The sequence below is a fragment of the Peromyscus californicus genome, unplaced genomic scaffold (assembly GCF_007827085.1).
Source record: "Peromyscus californicus insignis strain IS unplaced genomic scaffold, ASM782708v3 Scaffold_23__1_contigs__length_62951481, whole genome shotgun sequence".
In the NCBI taxonomy this organism is placed as follows: Eukaryota; Metazoa; Chordata; class Mammalia; order Rodentia; family Cricetidae; genus Peromyscus; species Peromyscus californicus.
In genome coordinates this window covers 45264378-45287556 of record NW_026294534.1, presented here as the reverse complement: position 1 = coordinate 45287556, position 23179 = coordinate 45264378, and the positions used below count along the sequence as shown (strand labels likewise).

General features: G+C 37.8%; 1 protein-coding gene and 1 long non-coding RNA gene across 4 annotated transcripts in view; one reads left to right on the top strand and one right to left on the bottom strand.

The window, feature by feature from the left end:
- Gpm6a (glycoprotein M6A) overlaps positions 1-23179 on the bottom strand; it is a 275020-nt gene that overhangs the window by 241494 nt on the left and 10347 nt on the right. The gene's annotated exons all lie outside the window — the stretch shown is intronic.
- Positions 1-23179, top strand: part of LOC128119123 (uncharacterized) — a 95890-nt gene that overhangs the window by 67107 nt on the left and 5604 nt on the right. The window contains exon 6 of one of the 3 annotated variants that reach the window (XR_008221455.1): positions 4384-4472. The exons of the other annotated variants lie outside the window; for them this stretch is intronic. This is a non-coding gene — a long non-coding RNA (uncharacterized LOC128119123). The remainder of the gene's footprint in view (positions 1-4383; positions 4473-23179) is intronic. 3 annotated transcript variants of the gene reach the window in all.

Sequence of the window (23179 nt, the reverse complement as noted above, 5' to 3'; positions counted from 1 at the left end):
TGAGGGGGAAACACTTGTCTTTGTCTTTCTGGTAGTTTCTATCCGATACTGAAGTCTCTGAAACAAAATGCTTAGTGTGCTTTTCCAGAAAAAAAAAATGCAAGTAGGGTAGAGGTAGCAGTGAAAATTACAGACGAGATAGATGTAATCAGCCAGTACTGTACCCTTTGGTTTTTATAAACAGAAACCAGTAGGAACAAAAAGGAATTTTGTGAATGTAAGCTATGGGTTATCTTGCCTTTGGGAGGGTGGAAACAGCTATTTCCTTGGCATGACACAGCTGCCCCTCTGCTGGAGCATGCAGCTGAGCACATTGTTCTCTGCTGTCTACTTAATAAGTATTTCCAGTCAGAAGACAGTCATGTGCAGTGCATTTGACCCAAGTTCTCCCAAGGTGGTGCTGCTGGTCAGTCTCCCCTTCTTTCTGCATGGCAATGATTTGCATGTTTGGGGGGCACCCAGACAGGGGGATCGGGATCCATCCCTGGTGCAATGAGCAGGCTTTTGGGAGCCCTGTGCCTGTGGTATGACACCTTGTGTAGCCTTGGTGCAGTGGGGAGGGGCTTGGACCTGCCTAGTGTGCCGGGCTCTGCTGACTCCCCACAGGAGACCTTGATTTGGCTGATGGGGGGATGTGGGTGGTTTAGGAGGGAGGGTTGGGGGGGTGGAGGGAAGAGATGGATCTGTGTGTGGTATATAGAGTGAGTAGAAAATTTCTTAAGAAAAATGAAAAAAAAAAATTTATCATTCATCAGTCCGTGCAAAGAACCCTGGTGTAGCTCTGGAGGTTGCAAAAACAGCAAAATGTTTTTGGACTTGTATCAGATTTAGCTATTAAGAAACACCAGATTTTTTGTTTTATATTTTTCTTTTGTTGTAAATGTATTCAGAAATAAAATGATATGGTAGGATATCTTCATGAAAATGATCACATTTTGCTCAGAAGTTATCCATTTGCTTAAAATAAGCACACTATTGCCCATTTAACTCATGCCACTGTGATAAGCCTCATAAAAACAACAACAACAACAACAAAATTATAAACAGGAAGTTTAAAAATTAATATTCAATGCAAACTTCTTTACTTTCAAAGTTTCTTACTTTGGCAATGATCATTTTGTATGTTCTTTGGAATTTGTATAATTGAAAAATATATATTAACACATATTTTTAAAATGACATGAAAGGGAATTTTTAAAAGTCTCCCTATGACTTTAGGTAACCTAAGATGTGAGAATTGGAGTATGTTCTTATATCTAGAGAAATGTAGCAACCGATTTTTAGATATTTAATGTAATTTCTATAGCTCACAAATTTTGAACAAGTAGCTGTAAAAATCTAACACACTTGAGGATGCCAAATTCCTCTAGTATCCATTTTTCTCTAAAGGATAAGAGCAAATATTTCTTTACACATTAGCTTTACTTACTATTGATCTACCAGGACCTGAATTGCAGATTCAAAACGTCTAGACTGAAATTTCCCCTAATGGTTTTGTCCACATTGGAAGAAAGTAGAGCACAAAAGAATCATCAAACGATTGACTGTTTCAAAGTGAAGTTTTAGTTGGAGCTCTGGGACTGAAACCATGGTATTTGTCTATAAACACTCCTCTGGAAACTCATCGGGAGTTTCTAAGCTCAGGTATCATCACCATGCAATGCAGGGCTAGTAAACAGCTCTGACCAATGATCTTGCTGAATGGAAACAATACTTCAGTTAGGCCAGATGTGGTGAGGCCCATGTGTAATTCGAGGACTACGGAAGCTAAACCAGGAAGATTACCAAGCTGAGGCCAGCCTGGGCTTCCTAAAGAGAAACTGTCTGAAAAAGAAAGGGGGCAGGGTGGTCTAATGTGCACCTGATGTTATCGCTGTTGTAAGAGTTTGTGTCAACATTTCAAAACCTTTCCTCAAAATTTATAAACAAGAAAATGAAAATAGTTACCAAAGAAAGATAGTAGCAAGAAACCTCTGTGTTCCTGTGGATGCTCAGGAGTGTAGTAAGAAGAGTCTATGAGAGAAAGTAGATCTTATTCTGCCTTTGGTCATCCAAAGCCACATCAAATGGGTGGCCCTCAGGCTCTATAGAATAAAGTAAGAAGCTCTGTGTGAAGGGAATCAAACTCACTTAAAGCACTAGGATCCAGAGCCTTCTTATATACCCTATACTCTAAAATTTAGAGGGAATACTCTTTGTTGATATAGAGAAAACAGACTACTATAAGACACTATCAGCATCTTTCTCTCTTGATACTTATTTTCCCTGTTTTACACCTTTACTTAATGTTTGCTTCCTTTTTCTGTTTTGACACAGCATTCTTATCTGAAGTTTCCTTCCTTGATTATGAAGGGAAAATTACTCTTCTTCTAAGATGTGGTAAAAAAAAAATATATCAAGTAATTTTACCATCTTTATATGTGGGCAACTTTGAGAGCAAAGGGCCTTGAGCAGTGTTATGCACGCCATGGTTACTCATTGTTAGTGAACGTGCAGAGAAGATGACATGCGTGTCAGCTATGACTGTTAATATTTTCACGGTGTGCTTGCAGAAACAAAGCCCATGCACAACACAGAATAATCACTTCACAAGACTGAAAACACAAATAAGGAGGTAAAGAACTACATGGAGACACAATTAAGAAGACTCAATTCTATGTACATTTTCACCTCCCTAGGAAAGCAATGAGCAGAAAGCTTTGAGGCATTACATGTCCATCCTTGGTCCTTATACCTAACGCAATCCACTAAGACAGGATGCAGACAAAATGGAAAGGTTAATCTTGAAAATAGAATATGAATCAAGAAATTATTTGGATTTCATCCAATCCCCAAATGAACTTCCCAAAACTTCAGAACATGATTTTGTGGCTTGTATGGCTATGGTTTTCTGCAGGCTTGTCTTACCGAAGACATGACTCCTTTGATGTGGTCAAATTACAAATTTGCAGGAAGCCTACAAATTATCAGAGGCAAAATGAGGTAATTAAAAGGGTCAACTAAATAATTAAAATCAATTTGACTCAATCATACATGCTAATGAAATCTTGGGATGGGATGAATAAATGAAATTTTCAGTGAATCCCAAACCACACTGCAAATGGTAATTGCAGTTTAAAAAAAAAATGACTCATTACTCTTCAGACCATCTGTTCTGAAAGCACATAAAAGAGGTTTGATTCCCCTCCTCTGTTCACTCTCTGGGTGGAGATGCTAGTTAGCAAGAAATTCGATGAGGAGGGGCTGGGAACATGAAGCACCCCATGTCTCCCAATCTTATCACCCAATCAATTACTACTCCTGTTCACACCCTAGCCAGATCCACTTTTCCAAACTTAATAAATCATCATGAGATACTTCACACTGATTGTTTTCACTGGTTTTATTACTTTATAATTTTTAACTTATCACGAGAAGTTTAATAGTAATTTGCCCTATTGAAATATCATCTCAAGTAGATTGTTGTTTGTTTCTTTCATGATCAGCTGTTATATGATATTTTGTTCAATCACCCATACATATTCAGTTCCCCAAACAGCATTTATTAAACAGCACGACTTTGCCAGGTGGTGGTAGCACACAACTTTAATCCCAGCACTCAGGAAGCAGAGTCAGGTTGATCTCGGTAAGTTCAAGGCCAGCCTGGTCTACAGAGTGAGTTTCAGGACAGGCTCCAAAGCTACACAGAGAAACTCTGTCTCAGAAAAAAACAAAAAACAAAAAAAACAAGAAAAAACAAAACAGCATAGTTTTGTCTACTCTCTGATCTTAAAGCTGTTCAACATGACCACAAAGCCATGGACACTACAGATAGCCCCAATATACCTCTCCCAACACGCAAATACTCTTCTTTACTCACCTGTCCATTTAATCCACTTTATACTCTGTAAAATCCAGAATCTTCCACCTCTTTACACTCAGTCTTCACACCTGACTTTCCTCTATCATCCAGCAGCTCCACCCCACATCTTCTTCTCCCCACATAATGGACTCCACTTGTGCGTAAGGCTTTCCAAATATCTGAGTCCCATCTCATAAAGTGGGCAAAGATCTGTTCCCAGAAACTCTTGTTCAGCAAAGGAACTAACACCTTAAGCTCCACTTTCCAGATCACGTGTCTTCAATCCAAACTTGGGTAATAAGGTTACTAATATATTGCTCTTGCATAAATTCCATTTTTTGGTTGGCAGCTGTCTATCTGTATCTCTCCCCATTCACCTATGAATATTTTTAGCTTTGATAGACAGGATGAACTTCTTGTTCTCTCTCTCTCTCTCTCTCTCTCTCTCTCTCTCTCTCTCTCTCTCTCTCTGTGTGTGTGTGTGTGTGCGCACATGCATGCATGTATACCACCACCTTTATTGGGGTGCCTTCATGGGCCAGAAGAAGGTGTCAATCCTCTGGAGTTGATGTCATCCAACATGTCGGTGCTGGGAACCAAATATGTGTGGGGGTGCTGGCCAAGGAAGCAGGTAGGCTAACTTCTGATCTTCACCCCACCCTCATCCAAATTCAATCTCCCAGTCGCATCCCTGTCTCTGTAGCTGAATGCCTGCTGTGGCCTCCCCCTCCTCTCTACCCTCACCTCTAGCAGATCACGTAGATCTTCTCCTCCAACCTTCTTTCCCACTCATTCTCTTATCCCAGCCCACCACTCCAGCAGGCCTTCTCTGGAAACAACCAGCCAAGCCTGCCAGAAAAAAGCAAGCAGGCCAGCTCAGCAAGTAAAGATGAGCTTCAGATCTTCAGTCTCCCTCCTCTCCTCCATATCAAATCCCCCCGTCCCTTCTCCGGCTCTGGAGCAGACTACCTGTTGTGGCATCTCCTCACTCTCTGCCCCCATTCCTAGGAGACTAAGCAAATACTGGTGGAACACCCTGCTTTCCCCCCTCCTCCGGACCCTTTCAGGCATGCTCCTCGAGTCCTACCTAATTCCTAACTGTCAGCTCCCAACACCTAATAAACACATTTTACCCAGAACCCCCAGTGACCACAAATGTCAGGATCCCAGAGGACTTTCCTACCAGGTAACACACAACCATCACATACTCTTAAGAACCAGAGAGGGGAGAAACCAAGGAACAAAACATCTCCCCAACAAAGACAAGACCCTATCAGTACCTAGAATTGCAACCTTCCCAAATTCAGATGCCTAGATGCCAGCATAAAAATACAATAACAGCAAGGATAGTGTGTCTCCACCTCAGCCCAGCAACCCCATTACAGTGGGCCCTCAGTATTGTGACATAGCTGAAGAACAAAACAAAGACCTAAAAATAGCCTTTATGAATATGATAGAGGCCCTTAAAGAGGAGATGAATAAATCCCATTTAAAAGCCTATGAAAACACAGACCAAAAAAAAAAAAGTAGATGTAAATGAATAATAACATTTCAAGACCTGAATGTGGAAGCAGAATAAAACAAACAAAACTGAGGGATATCTGGAAATGAAAAATTTAGGAACATATGCAAGAATTTTGGAGACAAGCCTCACCAGCAGAATACAAGAGGTGCAAGACAGAATCTCAGGCAACGAAGATGAGATAGAAGAAATGGATACCTCAGTAAAGAAAATGCTAAGTATGAAAAAACTACAGGCAGGCACAAGACATCCAGAAAATCTGGGCTGCTATGAAAAGACCAAATAAGAAGAATAGACATAAGGGAAGGAGAAAGGAACTCATGTCAAAGGCACAGAGAATATTTTCAATAAAATTATAGAAAATTTCCTTAACCAAGAGAAGGGGATGCCTATCAAGGTACAAGAAGCATACAGAACTCCAAATAGATTGTACCTGAAAAGAAATCCCTCTTGACAAATAATGATGAAAAAACTAAATGTACAGAACAAAGCAAGAATATTAGAAGCTGCAAAGGAAAAAAGACTATGTACCATATAACAACAGACCTATATAATAACACCTGACTTCTCAATGGAGACGCTAAAAGCCAGAAGGCCTGGGCAGAGGGTCTATAGACCACAGATGGCAGCCCAGACTTCTATACCCAGCAAGATTCTCAATAAGAATAGATGTGGAAATTAGACATTCCATGATAAAATCAAATTTATACAGTATCTGTCTATAACTCCAGCCCCTACAGAAGATATTAGAAGGAAAACACCAACCTATAGGGGTTAACTATGCCCAAGAAAACACAAGAAATACATAATTATAGACTATCAAACCAAAAGAGGGGAAACACACACATACAATCACAATAACAAAATAACAGGAATCAATAAACACTACTCATTGGTATCTCTCAACATCAATCATTTCAATTCTCCAATAAAAAGACCCGACTAAGAGAATGGATGTGAAAACAGGATTCATTTTTCTGCTGCATCCTCTAAACATATCAAGGATAGACCTTAGCGTAACAGGAAAGAAAAAGATATTCTGACAAGGAGGACCTAAGAAACATGCTGCTGTAGCCATTTTAATATCTGACAAAATATTAGACTTCAAATCAAAATTAACCAGAAGAGATAGGGAAGGACACTAGATACTCACCAAAGGAAAAATCCACCAAAAGGACATTGTGAGTATTAACATCTATGCATGAAACACAAGGGGACCAAGTTCATAAAAGAAACACTACTACAACTTAAATTACACATTCACCCTCACACACTAATAGTGGGAAACTTCAGTACCTGATTCTTACCAATGGACAGGTCATTCAGACAAAAATTTAATAGAGAAATACTGGAGCTAACTGAAGTTATAAACCAAATGAACATAACAGGTATTTACAGAACTTTTCAGTGAAAGACAAAAGAATATACCTCTTATCAGCACCTCCTGGAACTTTTTCTACAAAATTGACTACTGCAGGATTTATCACCATCCTTGGTTTCAAATTGTACTACAGAACTATAGTAATAAAACCAGCATGGTATTGTCACAAAAAACAGACATGTTGATCAATGGAATCAAACTGAAGACTCAGACATAAATTCACACACACACACACATCACACACACACACACACACACACACACACACACACACACACACACACACACACATACACACACACACACCTATGGACACCTGGTTTTTGATAAAGAAACCAGAAATACAAATTGGGATAAAAAGGTATCATCATCAACAAATGGTGCTGGACAAACTGGACAGTTGCGTGTAGAGGAATTCAAATGGATCCATACTTAACCACCCTGCAAAAAACACAACTATATGTGAGTTGTAGACCTCAACATAAAACCAGATACACTGAACCTGACAGAAGAAAAAAATGAGGAGTAGCCTTAAAGTCATTGGCACAGAAAAGGACTTACTGAACAGAATACCTTTATCACAGGCACTAAGATCAACAATTAATAAATGGAACCTCATGAAGTTGAAAAGCTTCTGTAAGGCTAAGGACACCATCATTTGGACAAAGCAGCAGCCTACAGAGTGGAGAAAGATTTTTACCAACTACATATCCAATAGAGGGATAATATCCAAAACATATAAAGAATTTGAAAAGTAGGTTACAAGAAAACAAATAACCCAATTAAAAATGGGGTACAGGAACTTAAGAGATGATTCAGTGTTTAAGAGCACTGGCTGCTCTTCCAAAGGATCCGCGTTCAATTCCACACACCCTCATGGCAAGTCACAACTGTCTTCCAGTTCTAGGGGGATCTGACCCCTTTACACAGGGACACATGCTGGCCAAAAAACCAAAGCGCATAAAAAAAAATAAATTTGAAAAATGGGGTACAGATCTAAATAGAGAATTCTCAATAGAGGAGAAACACTTAAAGAAATATTCATCATCCTAGTTATCAGGAAAATGTAAATCAAAACTACTTTGAGATTTTATCTTATACTCATCAGAATTGCTAACATCAATAAAACAAGTGACAGCTCATGCTAGTGAGGATGTGGATTGCTGGTGAGAATGGAAACTTATACAACCACTATGGAAATCAGTGTGGTGTTTCCTCAGAAAGTTAGGAATCAGTCTATCTCAAGATCCAGCGATATCACTCTTGGGTACATTCCCAAAGGATACTTCATGCTCCACAGAGTTCATTGTTGCTCTATTCATAATAGCCAGATACTGGAAAAAACCTAGATGTCCCTCATCAAATGAATGGGTAATGAATATTTGGTACATTTACACAATGGAATACTACTCAATAGTTTAAAATGAAATCATGAAAGTTGCAGGTAAGTGGTTGGAACTGGAAAAAAAATCATCCTGATTGAGGTAATAACTCAGGATCAGAAAGACAAATGTGATATGTATTTGCCTATCTGTAGATATTAGCTGTTAAGTCAATGATAACCAAGCTACAATCCATACAAACCAGAGAAGTTAGGTAAAGAGCAAGGAACTGGACCAGGGACAGGTGCAGATAGATCTCCCTCAGAAAGGTAAATAGAAGAGACAGTTATGGATGGATGAGAAGGGGGCAGGAATGGGAGGATCAAGTGGGGAGGGGGAAGGAAGAGAGGTTCAGTGAGGGAATATGGAGAGAGACATCTAAAATTAAGGGCAATTTGAGGGGTAGCATGAAAATCTAATACAGTAGAAACTTCCAAAAATATATACATAGAAGAAGGCAATCTAAATGAAATCGCCAAATAATGGGGCAGACAGACAGAGTCCCCAGCGGGCCATTACTTGTCACCAAATGTAGCTTCCAGTTCCAGGGATGGGTTACATCTAACTCAGTTGTTCCACAAAGAGGTCTCATGGGAACCCCCAAATAAACCAGGCTGTTACCAGGACTATATAGATGGTTCTCCACAAACTTATAACAAGGCCCAATTGCTGAAGCCAACGCCTACAGAACTCATTGAACACGGTGAAGTTGAAGTGGTACCTAGATGAAGCCTTCAGCCCTATGTTCTAGTGTCTGTGGTCTAGGAAGGTACTCTGAATGCTACCAGAAGAGAAACACCAAAGTAGGCACAAACGTTTTGGTTTATCGTGGTGTCTTGCCTGCAAGATATACTCATGTAATGGTGACACAAAGCTTGGGCCACAAATTAGCCAACCAATACCTGATGTGACTTAAGACCCACTCAACAAGATGAAACCCACGCCTGACACTGCTTGAATGACAGAGAACCTGAGACTAGATAGCCCAGGGATCCAGGGTAAAACCAAATACTTCAGTTCTACTAAAAGAATGTAGCAATAAAATGACTCCTAATGACATTCTGCTGTACTCATAGATCAGTGCCTTGTTCAGCCATCATCAAAGATGCTTCCTCCTGCAGTAGATGGGAACAATTACAGAGACCCACAGCCAGACATTCTGCAGAGAGTGAGAGGCCTTGGAACACTCAGCCCTACATGGGATGTCTGCACCAAATCCCTCCCCTCAGGGCTGAGCGAACTCTGTGGAAGAGGAGGTAGAAAGAGTGTAAGAGCCAGAGGGGATGGAGGACATCCAAAGAAACAAGGCCCAGTAACGCATCAGGTTCTACTCACATACGAACTCACAGAGACTGAGGTAGCATTTACCTGCATAAGTCTGCACCACATCGGGTCCTAGAGCTGAAAGGAGAAATGCACAAGTGCCCTCACCCCAAACCTAGAAGCTATCTTCAATTGATAACCACTTACAAATGAAAATTTCATTTCCTCCAAGAGAGTCTCACTGGGGAAGCAAACTACTCTTAAGGGTAGGCTTACTGCTGGTAAGCCCAGCAGTAGATGGCCAACACAAAACAAACTCATGGCATCTTTGGAAGCATCCTTATCTCTTAATGTAGTGTCGGGGCTTCATTTTTAAATACTTTGTTTCATATTTTTTTTTCTTCTCTCTTTTTACCCTGCGTGTCCTTTGGGTCTATACTACGGCTTCTTGTTTAGTGTTTTATGGGATTCTTGTATGTGCAAACAAGTGAGTCTCTTGGACCTTCTTCTTCTTCTGTTTATGTGTTTTGTCCTATCCCAATGCCTTACTTTTATCATATCATAGTATATCATATTGTATCATATTGTTATCCCTTAGAAGCCTGTCTGATTTCTAACTAAAGACAGAGTTGGGGTGTATCTGGATGGGAGCAGAAGTGGAGAAGAAATGGGAGAAGTACAGGGAGGGAAAACCAATGTGTGTGTGTGTGTGTGTGTGTGTGTGTGTGTGTGTGTGTGTGTGTGTGTGTGTGTGTATTATGTCTTTTTTAAACAAGAAGACTTATTAATCAAAGTTTTAAAACATAGACTCATAGTTTGGGAGAGAAAATATACTTAATTAGTTATTTAGTCAAATTGGTTATAAAGTATACTTTAAAAGTGGCAAGTTAACTTCTATGCAAAGGGCACTAGGTTCCTTTAAAAAACATTCTTATTTGCTATCTTATATAAGATTCCTTTCCAACACTGTGGGACTAAATGTTGTGAAACTCTATTTTATGCTAAAAATTAAAATTAAGCCATTTTGTTTGAGAACACAAATAGGCTTGCTCTAATTCAAACCTAACATTCAATTTTAACATCCATTAAATAATACTTTACACTAGTTCTTTTGCCAAAATTTTATCCTTCAATATGTTGAATTCAGTATTGGTTCAAACGTGTAGGCATTCCAGCCAGTTTCCTAGTGTTAAATCTGCCCTTACTGCTTCTTTTAAGGTTTGGTTAAAAAAAGAAAAAAAATGCAGTATATCACCAATTCAGAAGCAACCAGAGGTAAGATGTGTATTCATGCAATGAGGGTTCCACAGACTTGTCTTTGTGCAGTGGCTACATAGGAGGATGGTGATCTAATAGTCCACTTCACCTACGAAACCCTGCCATGTGTCTGGAAGAAGGCAATCACATGGAGACTTATTTAAGATGAAAATAACTCACATAGAGAATTCAACTCATAGACTTTGAGTGAAATACACAAGTTAATAATAAGTAAGTAGAAGAGCCTATACTGAAACAAAAAGACATAATTAATGAGTTAAAAAATAAAACATATGACATTCCATAGTCCTTAATACATCTGGAGATAAGCAGACATGTACTTACATAATTAAAACCTTGAAAACTGCATGATTCTTTAAAATTATAAAAAAAAATTCTGAAGGTGACAGATGATACTAACTCTTGGTGAAATAAAGTTAAAATGCTAAAATAATACTTCATTTTCAATAAATTATTAGTAATAATCCAAACAAATATATTTTAGAACAGTTTGAATTCTGAAATTTTTAAAAATATTCACATCTAAGAAAAAAACTGTCAAAGTAGATTTCATAGTATTCAAATATATTTCATAATAATAAAATTTCACTGAACTATCAGACTTTTTATGCCCTATTGAAAGAAACACTTACCATTTGTGTAAAAATCAATGTTCATACCTTTAATATTCCTAAAATTTTTTAAAGGCCTATTACCAACAAATGTTCCTTGGTAATTCATCCATGACCCTTTCCTGGGACTCTTTTCTAACCCTCATTTTCAAATCTCAAGTAAACACTTAAGACTGGAATTCCAAAGTTCCTTGACCTTCCAAGAGGCTACTATTTGATGAAATTTGGCTCACAGATTGTGGTGTGCAGTAGATATGTCATGCCAGAGCTGAGTGAGGAAACTGCCATGAATTCCCCCTTCTTCTCCTTTTTCTTGTTTACTGTATGAAAAATCCTGAAGTTTGATGATGATACTAACCAAGAGTGTCATTCCTCCACAAAGTGCCTCAGTGAACCTTACCTACAATCACACTGGGCTATGGCTTAAAAGAGAAAGAAGATCATATTGTGTGAGTCATGAAAATTTGGGTTTGTTATGTCTTTCCAGCAGTAGGTTGATCTTGAATCATTGAATAGTACAGCAGTAGAAGACGCAAGAGTCTAACTCAGATGTCCCCAACCATAGTTTCATATTGGGTTCAAATACTGAGCTCTTGAAAAATACCAAAGTCTAGATATTACAGAAATATGTCAGTTGATATAGTAGTTGTCATGCATGCATGAAGATCTGAGTCAAATCCCATAGAAAATGCTTGGCTGGGTTTAGAACTGTAATCACAGTGTTGGGGAGATGGAGACAGGGAGATTTCTGAGGCTTGCTGGCCTGCCCTGCCCTGCCTAGCCATGTTGCTGAGCCTCCAATTCACTGAAAGACCCTATTTCAAAACAAAAGGTGGAGGTCAGTCAAGGAAGACACTGGAGGTTGACCTCAGTTCTCTGTGAACACCCCTCCCAGATGTGCACATGCCTACATGAACTGCAACCACCCCAAACATACAGTGACCCCAGTGTCTAGTTCACACATTCTCCATCTTTGTTGCATATTGGATTCCAGTTCTGAGCTCTTCAAAATACCAATGTCTGGGTATTCATATAAACCAGCTGGAGCTGGGTCTGTATGAGAGAGCCAAGGTTCTGGTTTCAAAAGTTCTCCAGTTGATTCTGATGTACAGTAAGAAGTGGGAACTCCTGCTAGCCATAGCCTGTACATCAAATCCCACTAGAGATGGCGTCAAGCCTAGTACATTATCTGTTTCATCAAGCCTAGTACATTATCTATTTCATCAGAGCCTATGTAAAGTATGAAACTGTCAACTCAGGTCAAAAATTGCACACCTGAAACACAGAACTATTGTAGAAAAAATATTCCAATATCTATTTTAAGTTCTCTCAATAAATTTGCCCTTAACTTGCAGCAGACGTCAGTCTTCCCTTAAATAAAATATTAATATGGTCAGAGTCAAAGGTCTGAAGAAAATTTAACTTTCCCTAAGAAACAACTTCCACAATAATATAAATTCAATAGTTTTATGAAGTACTAGTTTACAAACAGGAAAAACTCCTTCAATTCTATTTTAATATCAAGAACTGAGGATTTGTTTTTGAGCTAGCACCAAATTATACTGCTGAATATTTAATCAAAATATCACATATGAGGTTATTTAAACTCGTTTTCTATATGCCGTAGGATAAGCAGAATGTATACGTCAATGGAGTCAATTATTCTGTTCTTAAGTACAGCATCCTAATTCCAAACCAAGATCAAAAGCAAATATCAATCCTATTAAAGCCTTACTTCTGCAGGCTCTGAGTTATTAATGTCACTCTAATAAAATTGGAACTATAAAAGAAGTTCAGAGGCAAATACAAGGAGAAGAGAATGAATTTTGCCTCATATATCCTGCTGAAAATTAAGTGATTGATTGTCCAATCAATATACTATAAATAGTTTTACTTTATTTGCATTGTTAATTCAAAATCAAGCACAAATAATAAAAACTAGGAATCTCAGTAGTAGTAATGCTATTACCCTAAATGCAATATTAATAGCATTGCTGGTAATACTATAAAAGCCATCTGCTTCTTGCCTTCAGAATGAAAGAGCTGCTCCTGGTAGGTGTATATAGTGGCTATGTGGTTTGTCACTTTAGCTATAATCAGTTGTACTGTTTCAACAAATAATAAAGCTTACAGATCTCAGTTTTGAACATCTATCGTGGCTTGTATACTAGGTGAGATGCTTCAGATATGTTTAGATAGTTATAAATATAATGCCAGTACCTGAACCCCAGAAATACAGCAATTTCTTTCGCCTTCTGAGACAGGTTCTATTATTATCTTTCATATGTATAAGATTGATTTTCACTAACTGGAATATTCTAGCAAATGTATACATGTTCTGTCAAACTAAATTGAAGTTCTTAAACTTATCATTGGATTTGTTGGAAGGGATATAATAATAATTATTCTAATGGGTAAAATGCAGAAACAAGACAGCGTTTTCATATTTCAATAAAAATGGCATGTAAAATATTTAAGCCAGCAATAGCTTCAGTGAAGTGACCACTGGAAAAGATGACATACGTATCAGGGCTCAAGAGTTAGAGTCCACAGGCTCCCTCTCAATCAGAATGCCAGTACACCAGCCCAAGGACTCGATTTTTGTTAGCATTTACCATTTGAAAGGTGATCGTCTTTTAAATCACTTCAAAAGTAATCCATTTTTACTGTAAGATAAACTGAATATGATATTTACTTCTTATTTATTAAGATGAATGAAAGATGATTGTAATTGAAAGAAGTTCACAGAAATTCTCTCTTCTATTGTGTCTAATAGTTAACAGATTTCACACGATAGATGAAACTAGAAATGGAAGGGAAAATTGTTAAAAACATAGACGTGTACACGGAAAACTTTTCTGTAAGTAATTTTTAATCTACCAAAAACTTAGAAAAGTCATTTTTATTTTGGCATTGTTACTTTAAATAATATAAAATGACTAACAATCATGGCTTATACCACTCAAAATCAACCAAAGGTAATACTTAGTCATGTTTGTTTCTGTTTGATCTGTTTTTTGCTGGGATACTACTTTGTTGAACTGTAAACCCCACCCTTTGTACAGTCCAGTTCTATTACTTAGTTATGTACAGTAATGTGAGCTCCACCAGAGTGAAGATATGAAACAACTTCCCCCAAAATTGCCTTATAGTTTGTATAATCACCTTGCTTCTAGCCTCTGCTAGTCACTGATGTGTCATTTATCGTTACAAAGTTGCCTTTTCTAGGATGTCACAGAAGTGGGTTGATAGCCTTGACTATCTGGCCATTTTGATTTAACATATATCTGAGATTTACCCATGTCATGTTGTGAGTAATTTCTTCCTTTTTACTGTTGAGTAGAATTTCTTTGCATGGCAGCCACAAAGTTTGTTTATCTATTTACCAGTCCAAGGACATTGGGATTGTTTTCCAATTCTAAATGGCTATGAGTAAAACTATTGCAAACATTTTTCTAAGATTTTGAATGAAGACACTATTCACTTCAGACACAGTACCCAGATGCCCTGAGCTGGAACTGATTTGAAAACCTCTTCCTTGAGAACATCTCCTTCATAGTACCAGAAGACACCCTTCAAACTTACAAAGAAGGGAAGCAATGGGCAATCCTACCGAGCTGTGATGTCTATGAACCACAACAAAGACCAGCACAATAACTCTAAGGCTGCAGTAGTGTCATGCACACCTTGGCAGCAACCAAAGCTCCTCAGTTGTCCTTAAGACCCACTGTTCTATAAGAAAGAAGTCATATCTGGTACTGGAAACCTAGCCAAATACCAGGGCTAGTAAAGTCAAGGCACAGTAGCACATACCTGTAATTGATTGTTTTCTTACTCTTTGCCTCTTTGGGGGGCCCACCACCCAGCTCCCACATAAATCACACATGGAGTCTTATTCTTACTTGTGAATGCTCGACCTTAGCTTAGCTTGTTTCTAGCCAGGTTTTCTTAACTTAAATTATCCCATTTACCTTTTGTCTCTGGGCTTTTTCCTTTTCTTCTGTGTATTTGCGTTCACTCTTACTCCATGGCTGGCTGTGTGGCTGTGTAGCTCAGTGGCTGGCACCTAGCATCCTCCTCTCCTTATTCTCTTGCTCCTTCTTTTCTAGCTCCTTTATCTCTCTCTTCCCAGATTTCTCCTATTTATTCTCTCTGCCTGCCAGCCCCACCTATCCTTTCTCCTGCCTAGCTATTGGCTGTTCAGTTCTTCATTAGACCAATCAGATGTTTTAGATATGCAAAGTAACACAGCTTACCAGAGTTACACAAATGCAACATAAAAGAATGCAACACAGCCGAGCAGCAGTGGCTCACACCTTTAATCCCAGCACTCAGGAGGCAGAACCAGGCAGATCTCTGTGAGTTCGGTCTACAAAGTGAGATCCAGGACAGGCACCAAAACTACACAGAAAAACCCTGTCTCTAAAAACAAACAACAACAACAACAAAAAAAATGCAACACATCTTTGCATCATTAAACAAATGTTCCACAGCATAAACAAATGTAATACAACTTAAAATAATATTCTACAACACATACTGTTATTTCAAAGATTCCAATGCTACTACAGGAAAAGGAGAGGTAGAGACAGGAGAATCCTATGAGTGTTGTAGGCCAGTGAACTTAGTGTATACATCAATCAACAACAACAAAAACCTGTTTCAAACAAAGTGAAAGGTTGTGATTCTCTTCCAACCTTCACACCATGTGCTGATATGAATGTACCTGAATTCTCATACATACAATGTATATATGCATATATACATATACATACATATCACCAAAAAATATTCACAAATGTGTAACCAATATGAAGTACATTTGCTGAGGAAGGTTAAATTGTTCATTGGCTAAGAAAATAATGAATTAGACATAAAATATTTTTAATTGCTTGATAAAGATAATATAACATTGTTTATCCATTACTCTCTGGGAGAAAAGTCTGAACTTTATGATTTTATGACATAAAAAGAGTTTTCATGTACTCAAGAACTACAATTATTTGTTATTTTTAGCAAGATAAAAAAAAATCTAGTTCAGATGGGCAGTGATAATGCATGCCTTTAATCCCAGCACTCAAGAAGCAGAGGCAGGCAGATCTCTGTGAATTCAAGGCCAGCCTGGTCTACAGAGTGAGTTCCAGAACAATCAGGACTGCTTCAAAGAGAAACCCTGTCGCAAAAAAAAGAAAGAAAGAAAGAAAGAAAAAAGAAAAATCTAGTTTAATCCAGTTTTATTATAAAAATAAGAGGTTTTCCTAAATTTGTTTCTCTAGAAAATAACTTTAGCTGTATTCTCTCAGAATAATTTTATTGACTAAAAATTGTGCCAAGTCTCTGTTGAAAATACAATTTGGTATTTGTTGCTTCTGTGAACAACTTTAGTGTTCTTCCTCTGGTTATTGATGCATATACTTAGCTTGGTAGCCTCAGCAATAGCACCCAGAATCTTGGCAAATAGTCAGTTTAAAATTAAAAGATTAAGTCCATCCAAAGCCTATTATTAAAACTGGAAATAAAAGGAAAATCAAGGAGCCCAAATAATTCCTAGCTTACCGGTTTAGAAATGAACCTTGGAAAAGAATTCTTAATTAACTCTGTGAAGTTGTTGTCCCGAACATACTCATTTTCTCCAGGAGATGAAACTTTTTGGTAGTTATATTTCCAAAGACCAAAGAAACTTAATTGAGATGCCTAAAAGATAGTAAGTGGGACTTGTTGCTATGACTTCAACAACTAGCCCACAGCTAATCAGCATCCATTGCCAACACCAAAAAGGAGTTGGCTATGTCAGTTCCTTAGCTTTCCTTCTAAAGATTCAGTGATCAAAACTAAAATTTGACCTAGAAGCTGTCATGAGTATAAAGATGCAGGACAAAAGATTTGGCAAGTGTTAATAAGAATTGGAAAATAACAACCCACAGTCAGATTTCCCAAACTTTGAGGACAGTCAAGTATAATAAAAAACCAGCCAAGAGCCTAACAGGCAAAGATGATACCCAGTGTAGCGTGATGGGCAGACTCATTGCTCTGATTTGTTGTCCATGTTGAAAGACTGGATGCTTTTCCATACTAAACAGCCAATAAATAAACAGTGAGCTACAGCCACTGGGACAGAGGATGAAAGCCAGTAACAAAGAGAACAGAAGGTCTCAACTTGAGGAAAACAAAAAGTCACTTGTACCTCAATTCTGTAGTCCTTGCAGGAAATGGAAGATCGCATAGGAAAGTCCTGTGTCCTTGTAGCAAGATACACCCTGTATACATCATGTTTGGGTTTCATCTGCACATAGCACCACATATTAACTGAGGAAGGCATCAGGGACAAGCAAAAAAGGCATAATTACAAATACCCAATTGGTTTTTAATTACCTATTCAGAATGCATTATTTTAATTATGTTGTGCCGTGGTTTGCTTTAATACTGCTGTTTCGAATCAGTCCCTAATATGGATGATAGGAGAGCACTGAATGAGCTTTTCAACCCCAAAGATTATAGCCTTCTTCAAGCATGCACCATTTGAATTCTAATAGCCAAGAAAAAGCCCAGGAAGGGGAAAATGGGAAAAAAAAGAAAAGTGAATGGAAGAAGTTTCCAGGATTCTAGGGACGTAAAGGTAAGATTGTGAAATTTAGTTAATAAAAAGGGAATCTTCCTCTTTCCCTTTTGTGTCAAGTCAGTCACTCATGAATTGAACTGCTAAGCAGGATGGAATAGGATGAACTTTTTACAACGCTCAGTAATGAACAATCTGTCATTATGGACACCGCACTAAGCCGCATTTATATATAACCAAAACTTTTAAATTTTAGATATTTAAACTTATTTTAATCATTACAATATTTTATTAAGTTAGACTTAACACTTAATTTTAAATAGGATAAATTATTTGATTTATAATTAGATTTCTTCACATCATCTAGATCAGATGTTCTAAATTTTTTTATTGGATCATGGTAGTGATTTTGTTAGACTTTAAAACTTTGTTTGGAAGTTCTATGTATATATGGATTCAACCTTGCAGCACAGTCTTAATAAATGATTCTGTCTTCTATAAAGACCAAGTATCTGACAACCATGTAAGGTGGCAGGACGTCACGGAAGGTCTATGCACAGATGAACACAGCAACTTTGAACAATGGGGCCAACAGAAAGTACTCCAAATCATTCTCCTCTTTAATTGTAGGAATGCAATATAGACCTTAACTAATTGGTAATTAACAGAATTGTGAATATTTTCAGTTGGTGCTTAAAACTTGCTGATTCCTTCCACTTTCTCATTGGAATGCCAACTTTATCGATGTCTGTTTTTTCCATCCATGTCTTATTCTAGTCAATAAAAGAATGTTTGGGGTTTTATTGTTTCTAATATCTCTTGTGTTATTATATTTGTAACCAAATCTGATGTGATCGCTGTCTCCCAGCAATGCTACAATTGCATGATTACAACAGCAATAGAAGAGAGATAATTAAAGAGGGAAAGAGATAAGCAAGTGAGGGGAGAAGGAATGGGGGTGGGGGAGGGCTGGGGGTATTGGGAAGAAGGGAAAAAATAAGAACTAAATGCAATTGACATACATGTGTTAAAAGGCTATAATGAAACCCGTTATTTTATATACTAACTTTAAAAATTAATGATAACGTTAAAAGGCTGTGTGTTGGTCATATAATCTGTACAGGATAAAAATACTGGACAGGCTACAGTAGGTCGGTTAGCATGCCTGTGAAGATGAGGGAAGGTCTAGATTTGGAGAGACAGGGTGAGGGAACAGGAAGGATAAGACACTGCTGTTTAGTTGAACCCCTGCTTGGCTCACTACCAGGGCACTTTTTACTTTGTTTATAAAATTCTGGCTAGGGTGTGGTCCAGAGGATGGGAAATTCAGTAGAGGAAACTTAGTACCCTTTGAGTAAAGGCTGGAGTGAAAGCAAATGACGATGTGTCCCGGAGCATGCGCACCCCACACCCAAGGCTGTTTTGCTGCTCTTCACAGGCTAGTCCCACGCCACTACCAGCCCACCTCCTGACAAAGTCACAAGCCACCCCGTTTCTCTTCAGGGTACTCTTTCATAAAATTCATCATGACTATAACCTCTAGAGCTTTCTTCCACTCTTGGCCAGTATTCTAAATAAACTATTCTACTACTCTGTATATCTGCAACTAATCTTCAGAATCATCATGTGGTTCCCTGTATGCGAGGATTTTTTTTTATTTTGTAATCTCATTAAACAGAAGTGCTTTCAAAATGGAAATTATTCTTACTCTATGTCTCTCATTCTGTCATTCTGTTTACCAACCAAAGTGAGTAGGTGATTCACTCTTAGAGGTACCTGTTCCCTTTTTAGTCAAATCAACTAAAATAAATTCAAAGGGCTGCTTTTTGCTGGGAGGAATATTCTTCTACCATGGGGTAGTTGGTGGCCTCATATTATACACATAATGAGACATGTGAATTGAGACTGGCATTTTAAGTTTTTTGACTTTTTACAATGAGTATCACTTAGCAACTCATCTTATTTGAACTAAGATATATTTATTGTGTTGGGTAAATGGTTGTCAACTAAGAAAGTTGTTTTAGAAGAAATGAAATTAAGACTAACTTTTCCCAGTGAGTGATTTCTGTCATTTGTATAACTTAAGAAATAGCTAGGTACAAACCATTCTGATATTTTCTCTCCCGAGACTTCACATTGAATTTCCTTTCTGACATACAATTAACAAATAAAATCATTTTTTTTAGATCTTTCTGTAGGAAGGAATAATGTTAGAAGGATGGCAGTGGCAGGTAACCCTGTCATACATCCTGGGCACATCTAGTGTGTAGTTATTTGTTCTTTCTGTACTAACAACACCAAAAAAGGAATGAAGAGAACTCCTCAAGTCTCCAATGTTTGTTGTCCTTTCAAAGAGAGACTAGAGTATAGAGTAGGTTTATTTCAGTGGAAACCATCTACTAAATGAAATATGCCTTCACAATTCTTTTGAAAACTTAACTCCAAAACTTAACTTAGAACTTTGGAAATTTTGGATTTTCTTTATTAAAAAGAAGAACAAATGCAAAATATTATACCCCAAAGGAGTAAATCAGCAGTGATGTTTAATTTATCTGATAGTATTCTTTTCTCTGGACTTTGATATTTAAATAATAACAAAATGGTATCTTTGCTGAGAACCTAAATATTAGGATTTGACCACATTTTGACGTTATCAGCAGAGAACATTATCAGTGGTTAAAACATTATTTGTAGGATTGCAAAATGATTCCTGACGTTATCAGCAGAGAACATTATCAGTGGCTAAAACATTTCTAGGATTGCAAAATGATTCCTGTGGCATCATAATTGCCGTAGGACAAGGGTTACTATCTTGTGATCACATATATAAATGTAAACCAAATAAACAAAATGAAAGGTCCAAAATCCCCACACATCAATGGCAATGTGTTTCAAAAGTTTAGGCTGTTTTAAAATAAATACAAATTTACTCATTAAAATATCAACCAGGCCAGCGAAAAAGCTCACCAGGTAAAGATACTGCTGAGAAAACCTGATGACTTGAATTTGATGATAGCTAGAATCCACACATAAAGATGAAAGGAGAGGACTGATTTCACAAAGCACTCTGCCCTCCACATGCACACTTTGGTACGTGTACTCTCTAGACATATACATCACACACATACACACACACACACACACACACACACACACACACACACAGTAAAACAATTTTTAAAATAAAAGTAAAGATAGCAACTTACTATGTCACATATCAATCAATAAGAAGATATTATTACTATACAAAAATTAACAATGATAAAGTAAGCATTGAGTACACAGAACAACTTATGCCTCTGTTAACTCCTGGGAATATGGCAGGTCTGGTATTTTGTTACTTTCAGTTTTATATTTTATTTAATCCTCACTTGATATGGACAAAGGAAATCCAAGGATGCATAAAAGAAAAATAAAGTCTTGGGCCTGCTACCTCTTAGAGGATCAGGATGGAAACCACACAGAAATGTCTAACAATCAAAGATTTGTGTGTTGGAATAAGACACTTTGCTGTTAAAAAAAAAAGCATTATCAGATGTGGGTGTTGTTTTATTTCTATCTTAGTTATTAATTTGCAATGGTTCAGAGCTGACTAGAGTTTATGAACTTCTTAATCTAAGTCCTGAACTTATAACCATGAGCCTCAGTAACATAGATCAACATTATCAGAGTTAGGAGACATGAATGATGAGGATTTAATCATGATATATTTAATCTCTTTTGATTCACTTAATAGCATGATCTTAAATGATATAATTCTCTACTTATTCTTGCTAATAAATGCATGTTACCTCTAAATGAAAACTTAAGAATAATAAATATAACACAGTCATTAAAATAGGTGTTATTAGTCCATTTAAAAAAAAAAATCCTCAGATGACCAGAGAGGCTTCACCAAGCAATTGATGGAAACAGATGCATAGACCCACATCAAACATTAGGCCAATCTCTGGGAATCCTGTGGAAGAGGGAGAGAAGGGTTGTGGGAGCCAGAGGGGTCAAGGACACCACAAGAAAACCCACAGAATCAACCACTTGGCTTCACAGGGCCACACAGAGATTGAACCGCCAACCAGAGAACTTGCATGGGCCTGACCTAGGCCCTCTGCACATTTGTTACCATTGTGTAGTTTGGTCTTCTTGTAGGACTCCTAACAGAGGGAGCTGGGGCCGCCTCTGACTACTTTTGGGACCCCTTCTACTGGGTTGCCTTGTCCGAACTTAATAGGGGAAGAAGGCCCTAGTCTTACTGCAATTTGATATGCCATGGCTGGCTGACATGCATGGGAGGCCTGCCCTTCTCTGAAGAGAAGGAAGGAGTGGACTGGCTGAGAGGGAGTTGGTTGTTGGGAGAGAGGGACTTGGAGGAGAGGAGGGAGGGAGGGGAAACTGATTGAGCTGTTTTAATTAATAATTAATAATTTTTAAAAAGTCCTCAGATGCCATCAAATATTTTCATAAGTAATTTATTTTTACTGTCAAAATTAGACTTAAAGAGCCTGGCATGGTGGCACACACCTTTAAAATCAGCACTTGGGAGGTAGAGGCAGATAGATCTCTATGAATTTGAGACTAGCTTAGTAGTATACACCGTGAGTTTCAGGACACCCAGAACTTCATTGTGAGATGCTGTCTTAACAAAGCAAAACAAAACAAAACAAAACCCTATATGTAAGCAATACAAAGTAAGGTTATTATATCATTCTCTAGAAAGTTGCTTAGGAGTTCTGCCATCTTGTGTCACTAACACTAACAACCTGCTCCTCTCCTAATGCATTCTCTATTATTGCTTTATTATTGATGTTATTGTTATTTTTATTATTATTAGCCTCACTATTCATTTGATTTGTGGTGCTGTGGTTAAACCAGGACCTTACTCATACTAAATAAGTGTTCTACCCACTGAGCCACACATCCAGCATCCCCTCCCCTTTTCTTAATCCTGAAGTGATTTCAAATTGTCTTTCCTACCTATTAAGTTTTCCCTCAACTCTGGATCCCTCCCTACTCATTTCTTCCCTCCTTCTCTCTTTCCCTCCCTTCATGAGCTCTTCCTCTCTCCTTTCCCTCCTTCATCTTCCTTCTTTCTCCCTTTCCCATTGTTCCCCTCACCTCTCTCTCACTCTCCCAATCCCTAAAATCTTGTCTACAAGAGAAAACTTCTCTCTCTATTTTTATTAAATGGACTTTAACTTCATTTGGATAATGTAAATTTTTTAAAAATCCATAAAAGATGCTTTTTCCTGAAACAGAGACACTTGCCCAACCATGTTTATTTCTGCTGTATTCATAATAATCAGACATTGGGGAAAAACCTGATGGCCCTCAACAGACGAATGGATAAT